Source organism: Silene latifolia, chromosome 1, assembly GCF_048544455.1.
Source record: "Silene latifolia isolate original U9 population chromosome 1, ASM4854445v1, whole genome shotgun sequence".
NCBI classification, from domain to species: domain Eukaryota; kingdom Viridiplantae; phylum Streptophyta; class Magnoliopsida; order Caryophyllales; family Caryophyllaceae; genus Silene; species Silene latifolia.
This window is the reverse complement of record NC_133526.1, coordinates 31208888-31234416: the sequence shown is the minus strand read 5'-3', so window position 1 is coordinate 31234416 and position 25529 is coordinate 31208888. Positions and strand designations below refer to the sequence as shown.

The 25529-nt window shown below is 42.0% G+C and overlaps 1 non-coding gene across 1 annotated transcript; it reads right to left on the bottom strand.

The window, feature by feature from the left end:
* Positions 1–10902: 10902 nt before the first annotated feature.
* Positions 10903–11009, bottom strand: LOC141624306 (small nucleolar RNA R71). The gene has a single exon (XR_012534117.1). It is a non-coding gene; the product is annotated as a small nucleolar RNA R71 (small nucleolar RNA).
* Positions 11010–25529: the final 14520 nt, after the last annotated feature.

The window sequence follows — 25529 nt, the reverse complement described above, 5'->3', positions numbered from 1 at the left end:
TCAAATAAAGAGATAAATACTAGGACGTCGGTTCACCATGATATCACACAATTCTGCTAAAGGTAAGGTCAGTCGGTATGATGTGAGAAGGGTAAAGGAAAGGTCCTTCCGGTCCGCTATCCGCCCTAAAATACCACTAACTTAGCTTCCGCCCTCATTAGTGTAGTCTATTGTTCATAACAGGTCTATTCATTCCAATCTTCCGACCTAGGTCCGAATTTAACAGGATTAACTAGTTTATAAGCGTGCACTCAACTAAACAATCACAATTAAATTGCTATGAATCAATTCTCACAATCAAAACCTTCTAATCTAATTATAACATTATTGGTTCACTATCATGGCTTCCCTAATCCTAGCACTAAGATATTTAGCTACTCATGGCGATGAATAAAACGATAACAACATATGAAATTATAGAAAACATAGTATATAAATGAATAAGATGAATTTGCATAAACTAATAAAAATACTGATAAAACAGAAATTAAAGACAAGAACTTAAGAGTGCAAAAGAGAATTAAATTGAATAAAGAGAGTAAGAAGGATTACAAAAGTTTAAGATCCGGCAAAAGAACAAAGTCACGTTCAACAAAATTAAAGCTGCTAACTATATGCTTAAGAGTAAAGTATGAGATTAAGAGATTAAAAGATGACCTAAACCTAATGACGTCTTTCCTTTATATAGGAAAGATAATTATTGAACACGCACTTAACAAAATAAATAAGTTCTCGCGATAAAATCTCACTAAAATAGCAAAGTGCTCGATCGAGTACTTTCAGACTCCTCGATCGAACACTATTCCAGCAAAACTTCTCGATCGAACAGACAATGTACTCGATCGAGGATCTCCAAAATAGCACCTCTTGATCGAGAACAGCAGGGTCTCGATCGAGATCTTCTCACAACCAATCTACTCGATCGAATAGCCAGAGTCTTCGATCGAGTCATCTACCACTTAGCCAGCTCGTTTGAACGTTGAATTGCTTCCGATACGAGTTCACGCTTCTCGAGGCAGTAGTAATTCCGCTCCAAATCTTCCATCTATATAAATGCAAGCTAAGGGACAGTAGAGAGGCTCGATTCCGCCTCTTTAGTACATTCTTGCAAATAAAGCAAAGCAAACCAAAGTAGACTATCCGGGGGACATTTGTAGCATAATACTACGAGAATCGCATAGAAATACATGCAATAAAGGCTCAAAAAGACTATATAAAATGGATGTATCAGTCACTGTAACACCCTCATACACTAAGGTGCCTTACTAAGACCACCTAATGCATGGAAGTGTTACCATCTCGGTTACCCGAGGCAATGTATATCAAAAGGACCATAAAAGAACGTACTTTATTAAATAAGTTTAGTGCGATACCTAACAAAACCAAAACCGTCAAGTGAAATACAACTGTTCCAAATACCAAAACCAACTAAATGAAATATAAGTTCAATGAAACAGCGAAAGACTCTAAGTGACACGTGGTAACTCGATCCTAGCTATCCCTCGCGCAATCCATCTCATACCTGCTCAATAACTGCTCACCATCCCTGAATGGATCACCACAGTATTTAAAACAATTAAAAGGGGTCAGTTACTGATTGCACGATATAAGATAAAGCAATATCAACAATACATACAATCACCCAACTCCGTCACATCTCCAATCACCTGACTAGCCTGAAGGTCTAGCCCTGCCAGATTACGGCCGCAACCAGTAATCCTCACCGCCAGTGGAGGACCGCAGCCGTTCCCACCTAAACCCAGGTCATCATTACCTAGCGCAAACCCAAGTTCCTTAATGTGCACATCCCCTTTGTGGCGGGTTCCACAAAGGGCGAATCAAGGGTGTGAAGCCACTCCCGCAAGTGACTCCACTCAGCCGAGGATACACCTCGCGAACCACAGACAAACACAACCAAACAATTATACATCAACAATTACCAATTACCAATTCCAATACCATATAGATCAACAACATTAAACAACCATCAACAATCAACCAATAATCTAATACGATGTAACCAATAACTGAGTAGAGAAACCCTACCTGGAAAAGCAATCACCAAGATCATCACAATTAGCTAATCAGAAACGCTCCTCTACGAAACAACCTCCTATCAATCACTCAATCATACAATTACCTTCTAACAATCATAATACTCCCAAAACCCCCAAAATACCCAATTAGGATTTCAACTAAAATCAATGAAATGACATAAAAATTATACTAGAAGCTTACCCACAATGCGACGGTCTCAACGGCGTAAAGAACTTAGAAATCCGACGACACAAGCCTTGGGATTTGATAGCAATGCGAAATAGAGAAGCAAAGTAACTTTGTTTTTATCTTTGTGAAACTTAGAATAGGGTAAAAAGCGAAAAGAAACTGAGGAAAGGTGTTTATATATCCTTCTCGTGTTGCTATCAAAACCCGGCAAATAACCCGTAAAAACCAACTTACTCGATCGAGTAAGTGACTTACTCGATCGAGTGGCACCTACTCAATCGAGTACTCACCAGACAGAACATTGTTTCGTACGCAAAACTCACTTACTCGATAGAGTACCCAACAACACATAAAACCGTAGTATTACAGTCTTCCCTCCTTGAAAACGAACTTCGTCCCCGAAGTTCAAACGCAACCTATAAAACATGAACTCTTAACACCAACTCCACCAACTATGCCTACCTCCACAACATGGCTCACGATATCGTATCAACTACATTATAGCCTCTCGACACTAACTCCATACACCACCGAATACCATCTATAAATGCCACTAGATCCGTCTCACTAATATATTATCTACTAACAAATCAAATATCAAGACAATCCACCAAGCGAGCTCAACCACCAAATAGAATGTTACATTCTACCACCCTTAGAATGAACTTCGTCCTCAAAGTTTACTCATACTCATAAATATCATCACCCAACTATCAACACTATCGAAGTTTACTCACACTCATAATCGACATACTACTGCAAGCACTGTCATTACCTTTAATAACATCACCCAACACAGATCCATCCTCTATTCTACACCAACACTCAAACTTCCCAGTATATTGCAACAAGTACAACAATCAAACTCTCTTTGTCACATCCTACTCCTCTTAAGATAAATGCTACGTTCTCGTAAACCACTAATACTAGATCCTTAGCTATATCGTCTCATTATCCTCATCACTACTGCACGTCAATGATGACTGCCTATAACCTCAACACCTACAACCATTTCTATATCCAAGGCTATTTTACTCTAACAGTACTCATACCTCAATTCATTCGGCACACCACCAAACCCATACCATAAAATTTTTAGCATAACCAATACTCCAATTTTTCCACCTTACCGCCAAAACGACATACTCCTGTATACATGCACTTATCTCCATAATCATAATTCACGATCCACAATCGTTACACACACTCACACTACATCCTCAAGTTCTTTTCTTTTATTATCGCAAAACTCATCCATAACTTAACATGATACTATGTCCCAACACTCCATACCTATTGTCCCGATAAAAGTTATAAACCACCTGTAGTTTCCAGTTCAGTACAACACATGTTCCACAAATCACTTGCCACTACTATGTCAACCGATGCCTCCTCTAAAACAAAAGCAAAAGTACTCCAACAACACCTCACAACTATGTCCCATTAACAAAATATCACTATACCATGACAATAAAGACCACATGCGCAACTCTCTTCCATATCATACACTACCCTCACTCCCAAGCCAAAACTAGTAAGAAACATCAATAAACAAAACAACAGTCTATACGTCCAAAAGAAACTCATAAGAAACAACAGTAAACAAAACAACAATCTATATAAGTGATATACACTTTCGAAAACTCATCTCATAAATATCCCGTCTACTCCACCACAATGTATCGCAACACCGCCACCAACAGCCGCACCGCAGCGCGAAAATACTCGTATCACAACACAAAGTACCGTGCCCGGATCGCCACCCAAGGCACAACAACCACATCGATAGTCATCGCAACATATATAGTCCCATAAACACTGACTCAGTACAACTTCCTTGATAAGAAACTTCCTTAAAACCGCTCTATTAGATCATAACGCAACAAATCATACGGAATAAACAAATAATAACCTTACGAATGTCATCCATACTATTACTCATGAGGTCGGAACGTCACACTATCACTTACATATATCATGAATACACATACAAGTATAACTGGCCATGTCAGATCACCCAAATTATAACTTTTGAATATCATTCCATTAGGTTACCGTACCCAACATATATTACGGAACATTCAGATAACAGTTTTATGACTATCGCATTATACCACCACGCGTGAGGTCAGAACCTCACATAAACACTTACACAAATTGTAGACCCATAATCGAATCTAACTAACCAATCCTAATCACGTAAGTTACCACCTGATAACGGTTACCTCTCGTCTAAGCTTAACTCGTATACCCCTCGTAACACATTCTCCCATTCGCGTAACCATCATCTCTTGACAAATGTAACCATACCATTAATACTCAACTACTAGCAACCGCCTCCTATAACCACATCTTATACTCTCTCACAACCATACATATCAATCCGGCCTTTACAAAATCAACCTCTTTAAAATGGCTACCTTTCCTATTAATCATCACCCTTAACCACTAGTGACAACACCACAACACCACTACTGTTCGTATAACAAATATCTTACATTCACCTCTAAATATAGCAGTTCCTTTCCTATCTTCGGTTAACATCCCAAATAACGAGCATCAAATCCATCAACAAAATTTACCTCAACATTCTTCCCAATTCTATCCTTAATTGTATCGTCTCCTAACACTTAACCAAAATCTCATATCGCGCAGATACTCTGCCAACTTCTTACTCCCTTAATTCCTCGAAACTCATGACTAACATGTCGTCCTAAAATTCCTATATAACCATTAATTCACACCCTCATGATAGTATCCTACATCTCGACGATTCCTTACTTCCATATCGCATAACTCCGGTCAACATTCTCTTATTTTTTTCCTTCATTCTTTTCCATTTACACTCGTCAAAATCAATTAGCAATTCAACTACTTATTCCTTCTACCTAACTCTTTAGTGCTCCGATTACCTTCTCATTGCTCCAAAACTCAAATCCCATTATTTCATATTAGTACCATCTCACTCTTTTTTACCATGGATTTTCTCTCATCATGCTATCACTCACACTTGTCACCATCAGTCCACACAATCAGCGTTTACTCTTCAACTAATTGCATTTTTTTCGCCTATAGAAACCAAAACTCATTTCATACCGTTAATTGCCCATGGAAATCACACACTAGTTTCACTGCTTGATGATTCAAATTCCCAAACTCGGCCACTACTTACACATCGCGGCATAACTCGATCTCACTATACACCATTCGTTTCCATCCCTCTATAACGACCTTCTATCACATATATCCTTAACCAACACAATCCTAACCATCTCCCTTTATAAATCCTTACACATCTCAATTTGCCACTATTCGCATCTCTCATCTCAACCTTTTCATCCTCACGTTCCTTACACTTATATCACCCCTTGCCCATATACACTTACCTTTACATTACTCAATCTCTCAATTATATCACTCACCACGTCTCACAAAACATGCTCCATGCCTCAATAAGCTCATCAATCTTCCCTTTCTTTTTTCCATTATCCATCACAACCACATATGACTCATGTCCTCCCCACCAAACTCATACCCATCATAAGGTGCTACTCTTACATCATAAGATTGGGTAACTTATGCATCAGGACCAACACATATGTAAAAAAATGCATAAAGTAGCAAAGGAACACCTTTCAATTAAATATGATACGCGATGAGGTAAAAAGGTAAGCATATGACCCAAAACAGGGTTACTAGATCGAGTACAGCCTACTCGATTGAGTAGGTGAAGATCAGAAGCACGTATAATAAATTACCAAGGCTACTCGATCGAGTAAGGGGCACTCGATCAAGTAACAAGAGGTGTACTCGATCGAGTAAGGGATACTCGATCGAGTACCCTACGCAGTTCTCAGCACTGTCCAATTTTTGTAAAACAGTCATATCTCACTCGTTTCTCGGTCATTTTGGGTGTGTAACCTATCGTTAGAATCGTAAGAGAACAAGCTATCATCTCTAACTGGAATCACATAAATATCATATACGCATTTTAAGTTATAACAGTTTAAAAATGGCTCCTCTATAATCGTACAACATAACTATTGATTTTTTTTCTTCCCAGCAACTTAAACATCAACAAAGTGAACAAAAGCGACTCGATACTTCTAAAACCAATATCCCTAACCACATGTTACTATATACAAAAGCCAAGAAATAATATCCATCATGCTCATACAATATTCAACTTATCAATCATGTACTACCCGCATGTTTTTATAACTTCACGTAAACAAAATCATAAATATATAACATCAAATCCCCTATTCACATGTTACTAACATAACAACATTATAAAATCGCTCCCATCATACAACATGCTTAACCATAAATTCTATTATCATGCAACGATTATTCATATTTTTCCACCAATTCATCCATCATACCACAATCATTCATCCAACACTTCCATACAATATATCATCCAACATATGCAATAGAACATTAGTAAACACATAGTGATCCCATGACACCCCATAGAGACCGGTTCAAAGTTGTAGGGCGAGTTCGCGACTTTAGGACGTCTCCCAAGTCTTTGCATTAGCTCCTAACAACTCCTACCCGGGTTTATTTTAGTTTGACTCTCTATGTTCATTGGGCTCATAAGTTACAGGTTCCTAAATCGTCGCTCTGATACCACTTTGTAACACCCTCATACACCAAGGTGCCTTACCAAGACCACCTAATGCATGGAAGTTCTACCATCTCAGTTACCCTAGTGTATGGGTATCCTTCCCTTTCGAGTACTCTCTTATCGGTCTAAAGGTCCTCTCACGCGTCTCAAGGTCTAAGTACGGGTCCCACAAAGGCTGGGTATTACAATCTTCCCTCCTTAAAGAACTTCATTCTCAAAGTTCGCCTCACCCTCACTTTTCCTTAACACTTTCTTACGTCTTATTCGTGTCATGTCTAACTCCCAAATCTCTTCCTCGTGCATTCACTCGTCTCTCTCGCTAGTGTTTAACCGTACGTGCACTTTTGCGTTCTCATGTCCTTTCTTATTCCCAGATGTTTAAATGTTACATTCACTCCCCCTAAAAGAGAACTTTGTCCTGAATTTCGCCACTCGATCTCTTGCGAGAAGGATTCTCTTATTCACTCAATCTAGGCTTATGGGTTCGAATACAAGTCAAGCTCAACATTCATTCCTACTCTTATGGCTAAGGTCCAGTCGTATCATTCATAGTTTGTGACTCTAGGTATACATGTATAATTCCTGACTCCGTACATAACGATCTTGACACGGTCGGGTACCTCGTCTATTGTGATTCAGTTTCTTCCATATTCCTTATTCCCGACTAACTCATGTTGTGCATAAAGCACGTGATCACACATGTATTCTTATCCATCCTTGTATCGTATCATCTTACTCTAGTCGCCGCAAGACTCGATCATGTATAAGACTCATAGAATTATCACTTATGCTTACCAATTACCGCATAATTATTATCCTTATTAAGCATGTTAGGTCTCATCCATCGACTAAACATAATTCATGTTACAACGTACAAAGCGGTACATAACAATGTAAATAACTCATTCCAGTTTATTCGTTAAGGATTTCTATGTTAATACAATTATTGGGAGGTTAGTAGGGTCATAAAAAGAAAGTACTCAATCCATGTCGGTTCAAAGCCATCAAAACAAGAACAAAGTTCCCAGGGTCTGTTTTTGACTCACTCGATCGAGTGAGATGGGGCACTCGGTCGAGCGAAAATGGGACTCGGCCAAGTGTCACTTGATAGTCCAAAATCCGGTCATTCCTAGTCTTTAAGCTTACATATGGTTGATCATACTTGAAAAAGGTTCTCAATGGTGATCATAACACCATCCTACCACACAACATCTACTAGGTTTCAGCCTTATGGCCGAGGTTACAACACGAGAAGGGCAAATTGTTCGAAACTCAACCGACACAAGGTCAAACAAGTTTATACATAAGTAAACAAGACTAAGAGGATTACTTCATCCTATTTACAAGCCTCTTAACCCACCGAACCAGGGCTCCTTAGTTGTTTACCGCTGACTCCTCCCTCTGCGAGCTAAGCTCTTCACTCCTTGTATCACCCAAGGTGTCCATCGTCGCGTCTTCTACTATTGCGTTGACGTAGCGGTCATGATACTCCATAAGTCCCGGTGCCCAACTAGATGCTTGATGTGACCATAATTTGAGCATATTTAGTCCCCGAATTAGCCTTGTTCCCATGCTTTTTAGTGCATATTTGGATCATTTATTGTCTTTAGTCCTTTGTTTTGCATGTTCTTTGAGGTTTTGATCCCTTGGTAGGAAAGAAGTGCAAACCTTGGATTTTCATGGCAAAATGGAGCTAAATTGATTGAATTCAATGACCAAGCATCAAAGAGAAGACAAGACTAGAAGGCCTTTGTACATACTATAGTAGATGGGCAATGATGAGAAAAGATCCTTGCATCCCCGAGTAAATCCTCAAGTATTGTATGAAGAGAAAGGAAGAAAAGAAGAAAGGAAGAAGCTGATCTACAATCCGTGCGGATTGCCCACAATCCGCCCGTCCAAGACAGGCAATCCGAGCGTCTTCCTCAGAAGGCCGCTCGTCCAAAACCACCACAATCCGCCCGTCCACCCCACGAATCCTCTCGTCCAACAAGAAGACCATCCGCCCGTCCCGTGCCCTGGACGCTCGGATTGTGTGACAGCTAATCCGTCTTCTACTTGTTCTACGAAGGATGCGCATACCTCGGGAAAGACTAGCAAAAAGGAGGCTCGCATATTTTTCTGAGAGGAGCAATTCCTCAAGGACTTAATCATCATTTAAGCCCTTAGTAAACCCTAATTTGTGTACCTAATCCCCACTATAAATACCCCATTAGTCTAATTAGATTATCATGTTTTTCTAAGCAATCTCAAGTGTAGTTTATTAGCAATCTCTAGTGTAGTTTATATCAATCTAATCTCTCTTTAATCTTGTAATCAACTTTTAATCAAGTCTTAATACAAATCTCATTTCCTTAATCTTTCTTTTGTTCATCTTTCATTTTGGGTAATTGAAGATTATTTGGGTTATTATTGGGAGATTGACAACCTTCCAATCAATCATCAAGTACTTCTATTATTCTTTGCTTTATTATTGGAATCATTAGTAGGTATAATTCTCTTAATCCCTTTTTAATTATTGTTAATTATCTTCATTTATTCATCATGTTTTACTTTGTTGGTATGATTGACAACCTTGCTAGCATGTTCAACATGATAATGAGTGAGTAGTTTCCTTAGCTAGGGTTAATGGGTAATTAGGGGAAACCAACATAGGGGGATGATTCATGCTTAAATTAATATGTTTTCATAGTTTATTTGCTTGCTTGTTGTGATCTCAACTTATGCACATGTTATGTTTGATGAAATGCGAGCCTATGAATCCTTGCATTTTTTACCCATCACCTATCTTTTCAATGAGACTTGTAAGACATAAACCAACTCGAGTCTCATTAGACCATGTATATAGTTGAGTAGGGAAGATTAAGTCGACTTGTAGGTGTTGTACAATCTAATCGATTCGGCTCCGGGACCCAAACTTTCCTAGGATTGAAAGATATAAACCAACTCGATCCATCACAACAATAATTGCTTGCTTATAATTTGAGAATATGTTTGTATGATCAATTCCCATGAATCCCCTATGACCCCATGACAACCTAGTGCCTTTTATCAATTGTTTACTTCCCTTTTTAATCATCTTGCTTGTTTACTTTCATTGCTATTTAGTTTAGTGATCTTCTACTTCAAACCCCAATTTGTGACACCCCTAGACACCGCTAGTTGCAATTGAAAATCTCATCTCAATTCCCGTCCCTTGGGATCCGACCTTTACTTGCCTCTTTACTAATTGTAGAGTTGTTTGTGGAGTTATAAATATTGTTTTGGTCTAGGTGCTCCTAATGACAAGTACCTAAAACTAAACCTCCCAAGGGAGTCCGACCAAAAATGGCGCCGTTGTCGGGGACGGTGTTAACTTGATTTAGATTTTCTTAGATTGTTATTAGTTGTGTCTTTATTTGCCTTGGGGAAGTAAAACTCCTCAAGGTTTGTTCTAATTATTTTCAAGTTGTTTGATATTTTGCATGTCTAGAAGATCACAAGGTAACTTGTTACCCTTTGATCACGAAATTGAAAGGACTTTGACAAACAATAGAAGACTTGCTAGGAGAACTTTGAGAGGTATTGGTGAGGTTGTAGATATTCAACCAAACGCTATTGAGTTCGTCAACCCTTTTGCAAGAGAAGGTGAGGAGAACCCAACACAAAATCTAACACAAAATCAACCCACAATGCCTAAATTTTCATCACATTCCGTACCAACCGAGTAGGACCTACCCAATGGTACTCCCACACCACAACACTTAACCGGAAATTTCATTGCCAAATCCGCATTTATCCAATTAGTCGAAAGAAGCCAATTTGGGGGGATGCCTAGTGAAGACCCTCACTCTCACATGGAGACTTTTTGTGACTATTGTGATGCGATTTCACATACCGGTGTAACTCAAGACCAAATTCGATGGGTCTTATTTCCTTTTTCTCTAATTGGCACTGCAAAACAATGGTTGAAAGGCCTTGATAAGGCTACTCTCGGAATTGACTCTTGGAAGAAATTGGCGCTAGCTTTCTACAAAAAGTTCTACTCACCGGAAAAGACTAACATGCTAAGAGCTCAAATTACGGGCTTTAAACAAGGAGATGAAGAATCCTTGTATGAAGCTTGGGAGCGATTCAAAGGAATTTGTCGCTCATGTCCTCATCATGGACTTAGCGAGTGGTTCTTGGTACAACAATTTTGGAATGGTCTTTATGAAGACTCAAGAAACATTCTCAACATGGGATCAAATGGTATGTTCACCGAAGTTGACGATAATCAAACTTGGAACAAGTTTGAGGAAATGGCGGTCCATAATTCACAATATAGCAGACCTCGCAAGGCTACTAGAGGAGGAAAGCATGAAGTGGAATCTATTACTCAATTGGGTGCTCAACTTAGTGCTCACATTGATACCATCAATTTGAAGTTCGAAAAAGCTATGGCTAGACTTGAAGAAGCCTCAAAATCACCAAAGCATCATGTTAATGCCATGACGGCATCTTCATCAATCCCAAGTGGGATATGTGAGAATTGTGGAACTTTGGGACATGACCAAAGTGAATGTAGGGGAACAAATGAACAAGTGAATGCTTTTCAAGCATATAAGAGTGGTACCCCTTATTCCAATTATTACAATGAAAACATCAAATTCCACCCAAATCTCTCATACAAAAGCCAAAATGTTCAAAACCCTCAACCAACATACACCCCACCTCCCATGAGAAACCAAAATCAAAGACCCTTTTACAACCAAAACCAAGGTTACTAAAACCAAACTCCATACAATCAACAAAATGACCAAGGTTTTGATGTTCAAAAAGCGGTCCTCCAAATGCAAAAGAACCAACAAGAGTTTTTCACTCAAATGCAAAAGGATAGTCAAGCAAAGGAAATCACCATCAACAACATCCTAGCCCACACCAAAATGTAAGAAACCTAATTGACTCAACTCGCATCTTCAAACCCACAAAGACAAAAGGGGCAATTACCACCTTAAAGTAATCCCCCGAGACATGAAACGGTTAGTGCCATTCACTTGAGGAGTGGTACGAGATATGAAGCACCGAAGAAGCAAGTTGAGGATAAAGTGGTGGAAGCTAGTGACAAAGAAGAAGTTGTGCAAAACTCCAAGGATGGAGAACCATCAAAAGAAGAAGTTTCAAAGAAAAATGAAGACAAGGCCAAGGAGAAGGAACCCATTGTGATTAGACTTCCTTTTCCAAGTCGTCAAGCCAAGCCCAAATTCGATGACCAACTTGGAAAGTTTATGGAAATTGTGAAGAATTTGGAAGTCTCGATTCCTTTCACAGAATTAATCAATCACGTGCCGGCCTATGCAAAGTACATGAAAGACATCCTTACGAAAAAGAAGTCGATCCGGAAGCTTGAGACTATCGCCTTCACTAAGGTGAGTAGTGCAATCCTTCAAGGGAGTTCACCTCCGTAGCTTAAAGATCCGGGAAGCTTCTCAATACCGTGCACCATTGGCGACACAACGATCAACAAAGCCCTATGTGATCTAGGGGCTAGTGTGAGTGTTATGCCGTATTCGGTAAGTAAAAGGTTAGGGATGGGAGAGCTTAAATGTACCAATATCACACTCCAAATGGCCGATAGATCAACGAAGACACCATTAGGGATATGGGAAGATGTTCCCGTAAGAATTGGGAAATTTTTCATCCCGGTGGACTTTGTCATTGTTGACTTGGAAGAAGACTCCAATATTCCAATCATTCTAGGTAGACCTTTCTTGCACACCGCGGGTGCGGTGATAGATGTGAAGCATGGAGAACTCACTCTAGAAGTGGGAGATGAAAGCATAACTTTCAATCTTGACAAGACCATGAGAGCTCCCCGTTTGCATGAACCATGTTTTATGGTTGATCATTATAGCCGGAAGGATGAGAGGAAGAAGTCGGAATTCTAATGGAAAAAGAAAGTTGATGATGCTCCATCAAAAGAGCAAGTGAATTGTAACAAAGAGAGCTTGAAAAGCTCACCCATGACAAGTGAAAAGGATGGCCTCATTGGCCAAGACAAGAAAGGAGGAGAGTTGTCTCTGTCAACTCAAGTGATTTTTAATGATCAAGTAGACGAAGTTTGTGGTCTATGGGACGATGAGTTTGAAGGGATTTTCAATCCCTACATTGGTAATGCTATCGATCAAGACCAATATGAAGGACAACAAGTGCAAAGATCTATTGAAGATCTTTATCATGATAATGAACAAGCTTTTGTCTACTTCTTCAAGGTGTTGAGTAACATCAACAACACCTTGAACATGCCCCCATGACATCTCTCTAAGGATGAGAGTTTGGTGGAGTCCTCTCCAAACCACCATTTGTAAATATTTCTAACTCCCTAACTTGCATTTTAATTCTTACATTGCATTTTTGTCATTTTTGGATTTTTGTGCCTTGATCAAGATATTCATCATTTTGAGAGAAGTGAGGGAGGGACTTGATACCCGTCGTGAGGTGTCAAAAATAAATTTATAATCTCCAACTACAACTATAGCTAGTGGCAGTCAGGTCGAACCATAGAGAGGCAGACGTAATTTCTAGTTGTTTAAATTCGGTCTAAGGTAACAATAAGGTGGGGGTTTGATTGAATTGGTCTATAGCTAATGAGCAATAAAATAAAGTAAACTAAGCAAACAGATGAAATCAAGTATAAAAGGGGTACTAGGATGGTCGGTTCGTTATAGCTTCGGCGGCAGCATACTAAACAGGTCCAAATCGAACAGATGTGAGGCGGGAAAACAAGAGGTCCTCTCGGTCCACTCTTAACAGATAGCATCTTTCGATCTCGCTATAAGTCCCTAATATCACTAATACTGACTCTCGTCCTGAAAAGTGACTAATAATCTAAACTTTACCTATCTTTCGATCTCAGCACAGTTTAGTCATTTTAATTGGTGATCTAACAACTTTCCCTATCTCTCGATCCACTGGGTCAGTCATAAATTAAGCATCTAACTGGTCGCATGCATTCGATTCGTTAAATACAACATTAAAATCAATTAAAACGAAAGGTAACCTCACGTGGTCAGTCGATCGACCAGGTATATATCGATCGGATCGACACGCGATTTCAGTCCAAATTAATACTACGCCGCCTACGCTATAATTCCCCTACATCCTAGCACAATTGATTTAGCTACTCATGGCTATGGCAAAAATAACAATAATATTGACGATAAAGATTACTGAATTCATACTATAATTAGTAGAACAACAATTAACATAAAGCGATAAAACGGTTTCGGGAACCTAACTAGAAATTCTATATTAATAACGAAATAAGAGTGAATTCAAATAAGGCAGAAGAATACCGAGATTGCAGAGGAATGATTAAGAATAAGAACGAAATTCCAATGCTAAAACAATATTCCGAACCCTAATAAAAACTGAATGTTACTGTGTAAAACTTAGATAAAAATCGGATCCTCAAACTGGTGTTCTAAGTTACGTTATATAGCAAACATACGTAACACTTATTATCAAAACCTAAACTCAATGGGCTTGCGCTTCCTCGGTCTTTTAATTCTCGTCTGGGATAGCAGCTTGGTCGATCGACTAAGCATGGCGGTCGATCGACTGCTCTTCAGTGTACAGTAGCTTCTGGAACCCGCAGGTTGGTCGATCGACTGATGGTATTGGTCGATCGACTGCTTGAGCTGCTACTTGACTTCTATAAACTCGTGGATTTGTCTTTTGGGCCTTGGATTGCGCACCAAGCTCATTCCTTAAGCGAATACTTCACGTCAAATGCAATGCAGGATACTCGGGGACGGATTTAGCTCAATTTCCGTTGAATTCTTCACATTTCTGCAATAAAGTACAAAAACACGAAAGTAGACGGAAATGGGGGAAATGGTAGCATAAACTACATGAATGAGCTCTGAAATGCGTGTAAAAAGAGATGTAAAACATCATATAAAAGACACGCATCAGGACTAATGATTTTATTGATGTGTAGTGCTTTAACTTAATGTGGGGATAACAATTGCCAAGGCCATTCATGCCTTTGTAGTGCCCCTACAATGAAGAAAACGGGATTTGAAGAATGAAAATGACACGGGATATGCAAGTGCACGGATGGACCTGAATCCGGGTAGACCAGGAGGAATCCGAGCGTCCTCACGGGTAATCCGCTCGTCTTATAGGAATCCGAGCGTCTGTGAAAGAATTCGTCCGTCCAAATGAGCTGCAAAATCAAAAATTTTGGTCTGTTAGAGAATCCGAGCGTCCCAGCTGAGAAGACGCTCGTCTGAAATTGCCCGCTCGTCTTTGCAGAAAGACGCTCGTCTTTTTGCCAGTGCAGATTTAGCAAAGTTGCTGTAAGAGAATCCGCCCGTCTTTAAGGGAATCCGCTCGTCCTGAATTGCAGAATCCGCTCGTCTTCACTGAAAGACGCTCGTCTTTAGGCGAGTTTTCCTGAAGCCAAATTGAGCAGAATCCGAGCGTCCCGACAGGAATCCGCTTGTCTTTCCCCTGCAGTTTTGAAATTTTCGGGTGTTTTAAATACCCCTTCCCACATTCATTCATTCATTCAAACATTCAAACACTACCCATAAACCCCAAAACCCCAAAACCCTCATCCTCTCTATCACCAAAAACAAAATTTTCTCAACCAAATTCAACAAAATCAAATCCAAACTTCCTTACAACAACAATTAATCACTCCTTTTGCAATAATAATCAATCCAAGCACCAAAATCTTCAACCTTTGAGTCGATTTTTTAAATACAAAGACAAATTCTTTCATCTTAAAATCGATTTGGGTGTAATTAGAAATTGAAGATTTTCAATCTTTTCTTGGTATAATCAACAATGGCAAGAACAAAAGGAGCAACAAAAGAACTCAAGGCAAAGACACTTTCGAAAAGGCAACAAAACCTTCAAGCAAAGAAAGCTTCAATGGCTATGGTGGTTGCTAATGCAAACTTGGAAGTTCAACAACAAAAAGATCCTCCCTTGGAAGCAACAACACCAACAACTCCGGAAATTGCTCAATTACCCAACTATCCGAAGGTAATTTTCATTTCTAAGTCCCATAGGGATACATTTGCCAAGTATTCTAAGAAAGCCATTCTACCCACCAAATTCATATGTGAAGATGCCTTGAACAAATTGGGTGTCCTTGAACAAACAAAAGCCTTCTTTGAAGCCATGGGGTTGGGAAAATTGTTTACTACAAGAGAATTGACATACCCCTCCCTTACCTTGAAATTCTTAAGTTCATTGAAAGTGACTAAGGTAGAGACTAGAGAATACATCGAGTTTCGCCTTACCAATGTGAATAGGCGCATCACCTTTGATGTTTTGAGTAAAGCTTTAGGCCTTAGTGATACACCATATTATCATAAGAAGCCCGAAAAGTATGACCCCGCTCCTCTTTGGGAGGCGACTTCCGGGAAGCAATTTGTGAGCTTTTATGCTTATCGCGCTCTATTAGTCCACCATCCGGGCATTAGAGTGTGGCACAAGGTCATCGGGAATACTATAATTGCAAGAAAAGGCACTAATCACTTCACAAAGCTCTATTGTGTTCTACTTGAGTCGGCCTTGGAAGGGAATTCACTAAGCCTTACAATGCTCTAAGGCTTTTGGTGGAAAGATGGCTCAATGTTGATTGTGGTAACGAAGGCACCGCTCATATTGTAAATGGAGGTGTAGATACCCATTATCTGTTGAGACTCCAACAAACACCCGATGATTATCGGACTACAACATGTTTTGGAATCGCGGCGTTTGATCGACAGTTTGTGTACAACTTTACGTCGGAAAACTTAAAACGATTTCGAAAATAAAACATTTCAAAACATTTCAAAAATATCTGGAGTGTTTAATACACGACGACGGGGTCACAATGACACTAACTAGAGTCAAAACCGACACCGGACCAAAAACCGACTCAAAAATTCAAATCCCGACTCCAACAACGAGTCAAACCGAGTCAACCACCAAAAACAAAACTTTCCAAACCTTCTACCTTAAGTTTTCCCAGATTCATGTTGGTCAAGTACCAAACATGTGACTACAAAACCTAGGATAGAACAAATCATGATTGCGTTTGATGCGAAAGTGACAACACAACTCGAAGAACCGCGACGTGGCTCGCGCCTCTTTGAGCAGCCCAAGTGGCCACGTCGCTCAAAACTCACACAACCACTCATTCTCCTATAAATACCGCTCAAATGCCACCCATTTGAGACTTACGCGAGTGTCCGCCCCCTCTTTCTCCCTTAAAATTCTCGACTCGACTTCTTAAGTCACAACCCGACGCGTATTTACGACCTACCGATCGTAAACACGAGCCTTACACATTTTTTGGTACCGTCATCGTGCACTAAATCACTTGACCGACCACTTCGACCACTACACCATCACTAAAGCTTAAAACACACTTTTTACTTACCAAAACGGTTTTAAACCGAGTTTTTTCCGATCAAACGAGTTATTACACTTACGTCGGTCACTCGCCATAACCAAACATGTAAGTATGAGGGTGTAAAAATCTTCTTTTGTTATGTTTTCATTCGTTTCATGACTATAACATGCTAAAACATGCATAACATGAACCAAAACATGGAATAAATGAGCCAAAACTGATTTTTGGTCTGAGGCAGAAGCCCCTTAGGTCGCCAACTAGCCCGCGCCTAAATGGGATATTCAGACCAGAGATCAACCGTGTTTGTTCTCGTTATTTCCCTTAATCCATTTTTCATATTTGTAATCGGTTTTCACCATTTCAAGTATTTTCGAACCACTGTTATTTTATTTCACATGTTTTAACCATAAAGCATTTTTCACCCTTGGTTCCTCATACCATGACGGTTAAATCCGTGTTTCGGTGATAATATTTGGTTAATGACATTTAGAAGGTATTTTAAAGCCTTTTATTTCATTTATTTACATTTTCAAACAAACATATTAGTCATCAACACAAAGTCATCCTTGGTACATACCATGCCGGATTTTAACCCGGGTACGATGACGAGTATCGACTAATAACATTCAAATGGACTTAAAACAATTAGTCCATAATCATCTTCAAAACTATTCATGTCAAGTTTGTCAAATCGAACCCGACACCGAATATTATCAAAATAATGGTGATTATTCGAGTCTAGTTCTTCAAATCAACAAATGCGGTCTAAACGACCCCTTCAAATCAAACCGGGTTCAAGTACCCATTTTCAACATGTTTTATAACGTTTTTTAAAAGGTCAAAACACGGCACATGAACCGTGGTCTAACCCGCGCCTAAACAGGCTCTCCATTTCTCATTTTCAAAACCAGAGGGAGGCCTCTTACACCGCCGGCTGGCTCGCGCCTCATATAGCCGTATGGTACAGGGCCTGTTCCCTTCCAGCATTAGTCTAGGACGATCCCGACTCCGGTTAACCCGGATATAGGACGGATCAGATGACTATTTGATTATCCAAAACCATATTTGCAAAATGCCTTACTAAGACAAATGGATCGTGTTATGCACCCTAAACCTAATACGGTAAATGGATGTTTAATTTCCGTCTTGCATGCAAATCAACCATTAATACAACCCGACATCTTATACTTGATACTTGGATTAAATCAACCGACTTAGAAAGCTCTCACATGTTAGGTTTAAATTATTGGATGCGCATTCATGCATTTAAAACGTTTTATCAACTTTTGCATTCAACCAATCAAGATCGATCAGTAGAGGCCGCTAACGCGGGCGGGATTGGGTGTCTGATTAAAGGGCTTCCCAATACGTACATTCACCTCTTACTCAGAAACTTTGGATAGTGGACGACCTTATCCAGGGCGTACGAGAGTCATTCTAGAGATAGGATGCTAAAGAGGGACGATTTCTTTATCTTTAGTACCTATGTCAAACGCTGCTTTGTGCTTCGATTTGACCGAGGTATAAAGTGGAATTCGAACGGGTTCCAGGCATCCCACAAATGCTTGGTGGCGACTCTGAACATCTCTAATCGTTTCGAGACCCTTACCAAGACGAAACCGACCGATCTAAAACGATCCGGTCAAAATCATTTTTACGCCGCCGAGCGTGGCTTTCAAAAAAGACCGCTATACGTCCACAGATTGGCCTGGCGTGTAGGTGGCTATGTCCACAGATTTGGCGACTCCGCTGGGGAAAACTAGGACACTTACGTCTTTGTGATCCCTAGATGGTGAGACTCAAATGAGGTCTTGGTTGGAATGCATTAATTGATATTATGGTCACGGTCGGGTTTCCTTGTCCGGGCCCACAACCTAACCCTTTTCGACCAATTGGCTCGTTTCGTCGGCGTGAGTTTCCTCATCCCCGCGCTTCGAATCCCGATTGAGTCTAGCATACCGTTGACGTTACACATTTCTGTTTCGTCAAAGAGCTTTCATCACCTTCGAGCACGAGGCCAGGGCACCCTCCTTACACATTTTGTTTGGATTGGTATCCCTCTCGCAAATCGGGGTTTGATTGCTTGGTGTGTAACCCACCCTTTTAAGCCAAAACCCGTGTCAGCATAATGCATAATATAATGAAACTGTGAGTGCTTATGTGCTATATGATCATAAGTCCTTCCGTGTCATTTTCAAACTTTCAAAAACAACTTTTTGCGCCGTTATAATGGCCATTTCAAACCTCGGTCTTTCGCCGACCGTTGCGCGCCTTTCTAGGCCGTCGTAATGACGATTTTCAAACTCGGTTTTGTATAACCATTTCAACACGCCTTTCTAGGCCGTCGTAATGACGATTTTCAAACTCGGTTTTGTATAACCATTTCAACACGCCTTTCTAGGCCGTCGTAATGACGATTTTCAAACTCGGTTTTGTATAACCATTTAAACACGCCTTTCTAGGCCGTCGTAACGACGATTTTCAAACCCGGTTTTGTATAACCATTTCAAATCACCTTTTTACGCCGTTATAATCGCCGCATCTAGACACTTATTTTAACCCATTTCGCGCCGACAATGGCTCTTTCAAAACCCGAGAAAAGCACACGCCCTTTTCTCGAGACACTTTCGGGATCCCGAGGACCATGCACCGTCCCCGAGACCTCTTCAAACATTTCAAACTCGATTTTCAAAACATAAAATTTTGAATTTCAAAAACCGTCTTGGGAAACAATGCCCCGTTTTCCGAGCCGACTCAAACTCAAACCGTCTTTTGCAAATAAACTTAAGATGACCCCTTTCAACTGATCGACTTGCGGAGATTTCTATCTTCGGAAGCCGCCCATTAAAGCGACAAACGAATCTTTTTGAAAATCTCTATTTTCGAAAACTTCAGTCCACCATTCCAATTCCGCCTCGTGTCTATCGAGTAAAAACAAACGTACTTATGGGTCTTTACTTATAAGTCGTCTCACCACGAGACCCGTCCAATGGCGTCACGCCGTCATGTCGGACTCGTGTCAAAGGTTTGGTCAAACACCGTCACGTCATAAATCGAGTCAGCACCGAGGGACCACACACGGTCGCCCCGTCTTGTTGGGTCTGATCTCCGTCTCGTCCTTTGTGTTGTCTGCGTTCAGTCTTAGAACCGTGTCGGATTGAGTTGTAATGTGAGCCGTTTTTCTGCCTCAGAGCCATGGCCCCGTCTTCAGCTTCGTCCATTAACAACAATGATAACAACAGAGATGTCACAACTGATCAGCTAGCCAGCCTGCTTACCGCTCTTAAGGTCACCCTGGATCGCGTCGAGACCCGTATCGACGCCCTGGAGAACAAGGAAACTGGGGAACATAATACCCCACCTCTGACTGAAACTGAGAAGAGGCTGAAACTCTTGGAAGAACAGCTCCTAGCCCGGGGTAACAATATCTATCTTGAGAACAACCGAAGGTTCGAACCCGTTGGGGACTAGTTACCTGACAACTTCACCCTGACTGATGTACCTAAGTTCAAGGGAGTGGAGGACCCACTCAACCATATCCGTGCTTTCAAAGACTACATGGCCATTAAGGGGGTCAAGCAGGAGCTTTTTACCCGGATCTTCCCGTCCTCTTTGGAGCCAATTCCTCGCCAATGGTACTACTCCTTGGATCCGAAAAACCTTACTACTTGGGATGAGATCGCAGTTGAGTTTGCCAAACAGTATGCCGACAATGTCTAGATCCAGGCCAACACCCATACTCTCGAAGTGTTAACCCAAAACGACAAGGAGGGGTTCACTGAGTTCCTAACCCGTTGGAGGAGGGTGAGTACTCAATTGGTCAGTAAGCCGAGTGAATCAACTCTGGTGGAAAATTTGTCAACAATCTCCGCCCGGTTTATGCCAACCTACTGAGGTATCAGAATATCAAAACTTTTCAAGATCTGCAGATTTTGGGGACGTGTATTGAGGACGACCTCCGAAAGGGTGTCTTAGCAAAGACCACTGGCAGGGGTTACCAGGGATCCACCTCAACCGAATCTCGCCTTTACGGTCAGACGAACAAGATTGATGAGGTTAACCTCGTCGAACCATCTGCTAAGAAAACTGAGCGCCCCCAGAGAGTGTTCACCAACATAGGGTCGACTTATGCAAGTGCCCTGAAAAGGCTCATGGACCAAGGGAAGTTACAACCAATCGGACCCACCCCGGATCCGACCGACGCCAAGAAGTCCCGATTCTGGAACCCCAATGCCTACTGTCAGTATCACCGAGGGAAAGGGCATGATACCGAAAATTGCTTCAAACTCAAGCACCTCATTCAAGACATGATTGAGAAGGGAGATTTGCCTCTACCCCCACCAACTAAACCGAACAACAAGACGAATCCTTTGGGAATCCACGCCATTTCTGATGATGAGCCGACCCTAGACCCCTCTCACCTCATCCTGCCAATTGACGACGAGGTGAATGCTTTGGAAAAGGATCCTTCAGACGGAGTGTTTGTGTTTAGTGCTGCCACTATGCTCACTATGTTTCAGCAAGTTGAAGAGGACATAGCCAGCCTCTCTGAAAGAATCACCCGACTCGACGACGCCTACCGTCGACTCATCTTCAATCCCCCAACACCGCGCCCAAGGGAGAATTCCCCGAGCATTCAAAACTACCCACACCAGGATGGATTGCTCCCGCGACCATTCTGGCATAGACCTCATGAAAATCACCCTCAAAATAACTAACCTCAAAATAACTACCCCCAAAATAACTACCCCCATAAAAATCGCCCTCACAAAAATATTCCCCACAAGAACTACCCACCGAGGAATACCCCTCCAAGGTATCCTCGAGACTCCGAAATTAACGGCATATGGAGGGATGATGTTGAGGATGTCTATATCCTCCCAGGGAAGGAGAAGCGGGCGAAAGAAATCGGACATCTCACCCGGTCCGGACGTCCCTATCAAAATCCGAACAACCCAACGGTCGTTCCAACAACGAATGACCAAATCGTCCCAGAGGTAGACACTCAACCAAGGGCCCCCGAGAACTCAATCCTGAAAAAGCTCCAGAAAGCAAAAGCCGAAATCTCAATTTGGCAACTGATCGCAACGTCTTTTGAGCATCGACAGGCCTTGGGAAAATTAACCGTGCCCTCCACCTCTTCCCCAGAAGAAATAGTGGCGCACATGACGAGGGACGCCCCTGATCTAAACAACCCGGTCGTCTTCTCCGACGAGGACATCCCTCCGTTCGGAGCCAATCATAACCTGGCCCTGTACATCACCGTACAATGCCTCCAGAAAAATATACCCATGGTTCTCGTGGATAACGGTTCCGCCGTGAACGTCATTCCTATCAAAACTGCCCACAGGCTGGGTATCAAGGAATCTGATTTGATCCCAACGAATCAAGGAGTACGCGCCTACGACGGCACTCGTCGCAAGGTCGCTGGGCTTATCACTTTGACCGTCGCAACTAGAGCACTAGAAAGACAAACCAGTTTTCAAGTGGTCGATATCGACGCGTCCTTCAACATGCTCCTGGGGCGTCCCTGGATTCACGCCGTCAAGGCGGTCACTTCAACTCTCCACCAGAAGATCAGGGTCCCCTTCAACAGGAAAATGATCACGATTCCCGCTTCCCCAATCAAAGCAGTTATGAGAAGGGGGATAGCCTCCCAAGCCATTGAGGAGGACGACAATGAAATGTGGGGTTTCCAAGCCGTGAACGCTATAACTGATGAATTGGCGCCCTCTGATTGTGACCCGTTCACCAACCTCACGGTCAACCGTATCATGATGCGTCAGGTTTACTTTCCGGGTTTGTCGCTCAATCCACTAAAGGACCCTTTGCCTCCCTTGAAGCAGACTAAGGTCCCCAACATTCCCTTTGGACTGGGGTACGAACCTACTGACGAAGATATCCGGGAGATGAACCTCCTAGTCCGAAAATGCAAGAAGCACGGGGTTATCCTCCGTCCCTACCACCTGACTCTCAACGGATACTTTGTCCCCGAGGGAGAGTCCGAGCTCTACCACGGCTTTCCGGAACCAATCTATGACTCTGTGGCGAAGGCTAGGTACCCGGGAGTGGAAGTCTTCCAGGACTGCTACTTTATCCCCGACAACATCGGGGTCGCATCAACTGAGTCCAAGCCGTCACCATGCCTTGACGGACAAGCTGTCACACTCCTCTTTGGGGAAGATAACGTCAAACACCTCGACTATGAGGACATCATCAACATCGCCCTGAAAGACAATCAATTTGATCCAACCCCCTTGATCTCCGATACTGACCCGGAGAAAGCCACCCAGGGCTGGAGGAAAACCATCAAGTGGACCGATCGCCATGGCCGCATTCTCAAGATAACGATTGGAGAAGGCCCTATGTTCAAGGAGGGAAGTGAAGAAGGATCTGAGTCCCAGTCAAGGCCCCCTTCCCACTATTTTATCACAAAGTCGTGGCTGATTCAGAGGCTGAGTCTACTAGGGTCACCCCCACTCCCATGAATGGCGACAACCTGGAGCCTGTTCTAGGGGCCATTTCCTCTGTTGTGTTGCCTCTGACTGATCACGAGATGTCTGTCCTTTTCGAGCTTTTCGCTCATGTCAACTTAATGAACGCTAAGTTTGCTTATGACTCGTCTCAATTTAACTGCAATGCAATTCTGAATAACTATGTGGAATTTGACTTGAGTGACTACCCACCTCACTTAGCCAAAGAACTTGACAAACGGGAAACCAGAACCCCCATCATTGAGGAAACCGAGCCTATTAATGTAGGAACCGACAATACACGTCAAGAACTTAGGATAGGGACAACCCTGGACCCCTCGGAAAGACAACAGTTCATTGACCTCCTTCACGAATACAAGGACGTGTTCGCCTGGTCTTACAGAGATATGCCTGGGATTGACAAGGAAATTGCAGAGCACCGGATACCCATTAAACCCGGGGCTAAACCTATGAAACAGAAGCTACGCCGGATGCGTCCTGAGTGGGCCCTAAAAATCAAGGAAGAAGTGGACAAACAGTTCAAGGCTGGGTTCATCAAAGTGTCTGAATACTCGGATTGGGTGGCCAACATTGTGCCCGTACCAAAGAAAGACGGAAGAATTCGGGTTTGCGTCGACTTCAGGGATTTGAACAAGGCGAGTCCAAAAGACGACTTCCCTTTGCCACATGTTGACTTTCTGGTGGACAATACCGCCGAGCATGCTCTCCTATCCTTCATGGACGGGTATGCTGGGTACAACCATATTAAAATAGCTGAGGAAGACATGCACAAGACTGCGTTCACTACACAGTGGGGTACATATTGCTACACAGTCATTCCTTTCGGCCTCATCAACGCCGAAGCAACCTATCAGAGAACCGCTACTACTCTCCTACATGACATGATGCACAAGGAGGTAGAGGTGTATGTCGATGACATGATTGTCAAATCAAAAGAACGGGACGGCCACATCAGCGCCCTCCGGAAATTCTTCGCTCGTCTGCAGAAATATAACATGAGACTAAATCCTCAGAAGTGTGCATTCGGGGTCACCTCCGGAAAACTCTTGGGACATGTCGTCAGCAAGAGAGGCATTGAGATTGATCCAACCAAAATCAAAGCCCTTCAACAAATGCCTCGGCCTAGAAACGAGAAGGAGATTCGGGGATTTCTCGGTCAGGTCCAATACAACAGCCGGTTCATTGCCAAGCTCACTATGATTTGTGAACCAATATTCAAAAAGCTTCGTGCCTCCGATCACACCGATTGGGACGATGACTGTTAGAAAGCCTTCGACAGGATAAAGGAAATCCTATCCAAACCTCCTGTCCTCATGCCACCTCAACCGGGGATTCCTCTATCCCTATACCTGACTGTTACCAACACAGCCATGGGAGCAATGCTAGCACAAACAGTTGGTAGCGAAGAGCGAGCCATCTATTACATCAGCAAAAAGTTCATTGAGTACGAGACGAGGTATACCCAACTGGAAAAGACATGCCTTGCCCTAGTATGGTCAACAAAGAAGCTGCGACATTACATGCTCAGCTACACGGTCCACATATACTTCAAGATGGACCCGGTTAAATACATCTTCGAAAAACCCGTACTAAACGGAAGGCTGTCTAGGTGGACACTAATGCTGTCCGAGTTTGATCTCAAGTTCGTACCCCTCAAGGTTATCAAGGGAAGAGCATTCGCTGATTTCCTGGCAGAGAATCCTGTCAACGAGGACCCAACGACCGACACATGGTCACTTCCTGACGAAGACATCCTTTGTGCCGGCTCCGACGCATGGGACCTATACTTTGATGGTGCATC